Here is a 6,899-nt window from a genome sequence, read left to right as displayed (position 1 = left end):
ATGTCTTCTTTTTTTAAGTCATTGTCTTAGATTTACTTCTGTGCTGTTTCCCCCTCCATCTATATAGGAGTGGCTGTGTGGTAAGTAGCTTGCTTACCAACCACATGGTTCCGGGTTCAATCCCACTGCGTGGCACCTTGGGCAAGTGTCTCCTACTATAGCCTCGGGCCGACCAAAACCATGTGAGTGGATTTGGTAGATGGAAACTGAAAGAAGCCCGTCGTATATATGTATATGTATATATATATATGTGTGTGTTTGTGTGTTTGTCCCCCAACATCGCTTGACAACCGATGCTGGTGTGTTTACGTCCCCGTAACTTAGCGGTTCGGCAAAAGAGACCGATAGAATAAGTACTAGGCTTCCAAAGATTAAGTCCTGAGGTCAATTTGCTCGACTAAAGTGGTGCTCCAGCATGGCCGCAGTCAAATGACTGAAACAAGTAAAAGAGTAAAAGAGTAAAAAGAGTATATATATATATATATATATATATATATGCAAATATGGCTGTGTAGTAAGAAGCTATCCAGCTACATGGTTCCGGGTTCAGTCCCACTGAGTGGCACCTTGAGCAAGTGTCTTCTACTATAGCCTCCAGTTGACCAAGGCCTTGTGAGTGGATTTAGTAGACGGAAACTGAAAGAAACCCATCGTACACACATACACACACATACATACATATATACAGCTGTGTTTTGTGTCTGTCCCCCACCATCGCTTGACAACCGATGTTAGTGTGTTCGTCAAAACAGACCGCTAGAATAAGTCCTAGGCTTACAAAGAATAAGTCCAGGGGGTCGATGTCTTCGGCTAAAACCGTTTAAGGAGGTGCTCCAGCATGACCGCAGTCAAATGACTGAAACAAGTAAAAGAATCAATGAATAGAAGAATATATATATAACAACTGGCACTCCGTCGGTTACGACGACGCGGGTTCGTGTTGATCTGATCAACCGATTAGCTTGTTCATGAAATTAACGTGCAAGTTGCCGAGCACTCCACACTCCACAGACACACGTACCCTTAACGTAGGGAGATGTGACAAGGCTGGCCCTTTGCAATGGAGATAGTGCTCCTTTTTTGCCAGCTGTGTAGACTGGAGCAACGTGAAATAAAGTGCCTTGCTCACGAGCACAGTGTGCCGCTGGGAATAGAACTCATAATCTTACGATAGTAAGCCGAATACCCTAACCACTGAGCCAGCGCCTTCTCAAATATATATAATCTTATGATAATTCTGCTTGTCATTCCGTTACTTAGCCCGTCGGTAATGCTTTCACGTGATTAGAGACAAATAAGAAAAAAGGAAGGAGAGTGAAAAAAAGGGAGTGAGAAAAAGAGGGAGAGAGAAGCGTCCATGACGTGAGGTGGCGGGAATGTAATTGTAACGCTTACATGTGATTAGTTGAAGGGAAAGAGAGAAGAAAGAAAAAGGAGAGAGAAAAAGAGGGTAAGGCGAAGAGTGAGACAGAAAGAGGGAGAAAGAGAAAGAGGAAGAGACAAAAAGACGGAGAGAGAGAAAAAGAGGGAGAGAGAAGCGTCCATGACGTGTGGTAGGGGGAAAGTAATATTTATTACGAGGTTTAAAAAGTTAGTTGAAGGTACCGATGATATAGAGGAAGAGAGTTAAAAATATAATTTTCGCTGAGGGGTGATGTTCTGATGGTGAAGTTAAAGGCAGAGAGAGGGGAGAGAGAGACGAGGGAAAGAAAGAAGGGGAGAGAAAGATGATAATGATGGTGGGGGTGGAGAATATGGAGGTGGTGGAGGTGGAGTTGGTGGTGGTAGAGTTGGTGGTAGTAACTGGATAGTGAAAAGTGTATTTTTTTAAAAATTGAACTAAGTTTTTTTTCTATCACCGATCACTTAACGCATGCGCATAAGTGCTATTCCGTGAAATATTCATGCTTATTTACGTGGCAGATATATGCAATTTAACTAAAGGTTATATCAAATATACGGGATATTTTTTGTTTTTTTTTTGTTTTGTTTATGGGGGAAATGGAAAAATTAAAGTGAATATTCATTTTATTAGCATTATGTATTAAGTCTATAAAATTGTGCATGAAGTATATAAAGTGTATATATAAAGTGCAATAAGTAATCATTGCATTCCAATTTCTTTCACTTTTCAATGAGTAGCAGACGAGCGAATATCTTTCCATACAGACACGACACAAGCTACGTTTTCAGGTTTTGGGATAAAGTTTTCAGAAATAACCCAATAGATTTACCATTAATTCAGTAGTTTAACGGGACCGTCTGTCCAGCGTCCTAATTTGGAACAGTGAAAGTTTACGTAAATTTGGTAAATGGCCGTAATTTCTGTGTTGTTTTACAGAACCTCACGTTTTTGACACACTATACACATATAACTGCTGCCATCATTCTGTAAAAAGTTTGTTGAATTCCAACGAGTTGATTTAAAAAAAAAAATTTTATGTTACGTCGTTAATAATTTGAAATGCAGGGTGGGAAAGCTCTTAAGGAGACCAAACTCAACATTAAGATCGTTGAAAAACCAAGGAGCTCCATCAGATCTGGTTATGTGGGACGTACCCCTTCGAGAATACCACATGTACCAATGAGAACTGCATGGTATGTAAGATTAGCCCTAGCATTAACTGTAGAACTAGAAATGTGGTCTACAGCATAAAGTGCATAGAGAGTAAAAAGACATGAACATGGTATACGTTGGTGAGGCATCTAGAAGCATTGCGGGGAGATTAAATGAACATTTGAGACAATATGATGACAAAAATCAGTCTTCCATATTCTGCCAACATACCAAAGATCACCATGGAGACACACTGGATCGGCTTGACATCCGCATTATATCCAAGCAGCTGCAGGAACCATCACTCAGAAAAATACAGGAGTACGTCCTAATAAATGAAGCATTCCCCGTACTAAATAAGAGATACACGTAGAAGGTAGTGATACCCCAATACCCACAGTATATACATACACAGATAGATTTGTTAGTAGGTTGTTATGTAGGCATAACATATATATAGGTAGATAGGTAGGTAGGTAGGTAGGTAGGTTGGTAGGTAGGTAGGTAGGTAAGCAGATAGATAGGTAGATAGATACATACATACATACATACATACATACATACATACATACATATGCGTATACACATGTACACTGACGTTCACTCATGCGCACAAACAAAAAGAACGCAGCTCCGACAACGGATAGAGTCAACATCTATTAAGGAGGTTGCAGGAAGCAACGAAAATTTTAGGAAAAATATAAACAAGTAAATGTGTGGAAATCGAACCGATGAGTGTGTTCATTTGTTGTATAGTGAAACTGTACACCTTTCCCGGTAAAAGGTGGTAGTAGGCAGCCATTATAAATAGATTAGTAGCCGGTCGACAGATGAAGGTCGAGAATACGTGTCGACTATGTTGATAGTCGTGTCTGTGCTGATATAGTAATTATACTATGATACTGAGTAGACGTTATAACGATCCAACCTTTGGAGGATAATAACAGTGTATGACTGGTGGGGGGTGGGTTGTACAGTGCCAGATAGAACCATTCTGTCGACAGATATAATAATATGTCAGAGCGACAAATGTCGTCAAAAGACAGATACAACAGTGGCAAAAAACCGCTTTACAACAGTAGCAACGAGGAAAAACAAATTTACGCAGAGTGAAAACAAAATATTCACACGGAGAGTTTAAAGTAATTCACGTGGGAAATTAAATATCTCGACAAAAAAGAAACAAAAATCTTGTGCAAACTCACGAAAATCGTAAAATATGGAAGGCTTGTTAGCTGGGATAGCAGAGTTGCAAAAACAGCAACAACAACAACTCAAGAAAAGATGAGAACAACGACAAGCATTGCATCAGTGCTGCCCAGTCTGCATGGTCAATCTTTTCAATTATATTCAGACTTTCTAACCTTTCTAGTCGTGTGCATATATATGTATGTATACGTTCGTATATGTAAATATATCGTATGTTGTGTATATATATATATATATATATATATATATATATATATATATATATATATATATATATATATATATATATATATATATATATATAATTGTATTTATGTGCTTTTCAGTGTATATTCCACTGATGAGGCAAAGCATTTCTTATGCAGAGCCAGAAATCCGGGATCTGGAATTATCCAGTAATTTTTGCTAGTTTATTTTGTCTCTTCGTCTTCTCTCCCGGTGCTATATGAACATTTATTGTGGTTTTAGACTCAAGCTTTGACTGCTATTTTCAGCGTGGTGGTGTCTCTTAGATACCCTAAATTATAATTTTATATAATTATTACCTTTGATATTTTTATTCCCATGCTGGTCACTTGATAAAATTGATATCTAAATATCAATATTATCCTTATTTATATGAATTTATATATTTATTTGGTCATTATATTTACTGCGGTGATATTCTGACCATATCGCACGAGGAGTTTTTAGGCGGGCAATTTAAACTGGGCGTGTGCATACGTGCATATATATGCATGTATACGTTCGTATATGTAAATATATCGTATGTTGTATATATATATATATATATATATATATATATATATATATATATATATATATTTGTATTTATGTGCTTTTCTGAGTATATTCCACTGATGAAGCAAAGCATTTCTTATGCAGAGCCAGAAATCCGGGATCTGAAATTATCCAGTAATTTTTGCTAGTTTATTTTGTCTCTTCGTCTTCTCTCCTGGTGCTATATGAACATTTATTGTGGTTTTAGACTCAAGCTTTGACTGCTATTTTCAGCGTGGTGGTGTCTCTTAGATACCCTAAATTATAATTTTAAATAATTATTACCTTTGATGTTTTTATTCCCATGCTGGCCACTTGATAAAATCGATATTTAAATATCGATATTATCCTTATTTATATAAATTTATATACATATATATATACCGTAAATCCTCGAGTATAGTCCGCCCTTGAGTATAATACGCAGGGGATTTTTAGGGGACTGTACCTCTGGAAAACCTAAACCTTGTGTATAATACGCACCCCTTCTCTAACTTGAGTCAAGAGGTCTATATAACGTCCTTGGTTTGCAAACATATATACGGTAACGTCCTTTATTATTATTGCTTATATAACATAATGCAATCGTGTAGCTTTTTTGTGCACTTGTTTGTAGAAAATAAAGAATAACGTCAGTGAAAAATTAATATTAAGTAAATTGCCTTTCCATATTTATCACTATCAGTTACAAGCCCGACATCACAAAATGCGTATGAATAAACATTACCGGACAGCAAATAGAGACTCGGATATTGCTTAGAAAATATTTTAATTTTTTAACCTCGTATATGGTACGCACTAGGGATTTTGACCTTAAATTTTGTGGGGAAAATGCGGTTTATACTCGAAGGTTTACGGTATATATATACATATATACATATGTATGTATATATATATATATATATATATATATATATATGTATGTATATATAAATATATATATGTATATATATATATATATATATATATATATATATATATATATGTATATATATATATATATATGTATATATATATATATATATATATATATATATATATATATATATATATATATATATATATATTTTTTTTTTTTTTTTTTTTTTTTTTTTTATAGTTTCAGCTTAGAGCTGCGGCCATGCTGATGCACCGCCGTGTTGCTACACTGTTATTACAGGGAGCCTCTTACAATTTGTGGCACTTGGTGAAGAATGGTGTTTGATTTAGCAACCCTCATTTGCACCTCCTGCCGCGAGGTAGGTTCATCTGGGACTCTCGACAGGAAGAGGTCCAGCTTTGATTTAAAAACCCCTACATCTACTTTGTGCAGGTTCCTCAAGCTCTTTGGGAGAATATTAAAAAGCTGTGGGCCCCTGAAACCCAAACTGTTGCAGTAACTGGTCCTGAAGCGCGATGGCATTGCTGGGATCTTTGGCACTATGCAGCGTCGTCCCGTTCTAGCATTGGTGTAGCTTTCAATGCCAAAATTTGGTACAATTCCTTCCAGGATCTTCCAGATGTATATTACTGCATACCTCTCCCGCCTTCTCTCCAGGGAGTAGAGTCTTAGCTGTTTCAGCCTTTCCCAGTAGCTGAGCAGTTGCAAAGAGACAATCTTCTTTGTGAATCTTCTCTGGATTGCTTCAAGGTCTGCTGTTAATTTCACACTGCTGGGTGACCACAGCTGTGAGCAGTAATCCAGGCGGCTGAGGACGAATGTCCTCCAGAGGATCATCATGGTTTCCTTATCTCTGGTTCTGAATGTTCTCAGGATCCATCCAGCCAATCGTCTGCACTTTGTTGCCATCCTGGTAATGTGCACTTGTTGCCATCCTGGTAATGTGCACTCGTGTCGATACCCAGGTCTCTCACTGATTTAGGCTCTGGGATTGAAATTCCCTGCGGACCAGTGTACTCTGTAAGTTTCATATTCAGTTTTGGGCGTTGGTAGCGCAGGGCTTGGAATTTTTCAGCATTAAACTGCATATTATTATCCTCAGCCCATCTGTAAACTGAGTCCAACTCCTGCTGCAGGTGTGCAACATCACTGGAGTTCTGTATTTTCTGCAAGACTTTCGTATCGTCTGCGTAGCTTGCAAGTGTGGCTATCCGGGCACTTGAAGGCATATCTGAGAGAGCGACTATAAAAAGCAATGGTCCCAAGACAGTGCCCTGTGGAACACCGCTCATTATTTGTGTTTTCATAGAGGTGGCTCCATTAGCCACTACTGCTTGACTTCTATCTTTCAGAAAGTCATGTAACCACTCTCCAAGTTTTCCAGCTATGCCAAGATCACGCAGTTTGTGGCATATCACACCATGATCCACTTTGTCAAAAGCTTTTGCAAAATCAAGGTATATTACGTCCACA

Source organism: Octopus bimaculoides, chromosome 9 (assembly GCF_046866305.1).
Source record: "Octopus bimaculoides isolate indiv1 chromosome 9, ASM4686630v1, whole genome shotgun sequence".
In the NCBI taxonomy this organism is placed as follows: domain Eukaryota; kingdom Metazoa; phylum Mollusca; class Cephalopoda; order Octopoda; family Octopodidae; genus Octopus; species Octopus bimaculoides.
Note: the sequence above shows the minus strand (reverse complement) of the source record.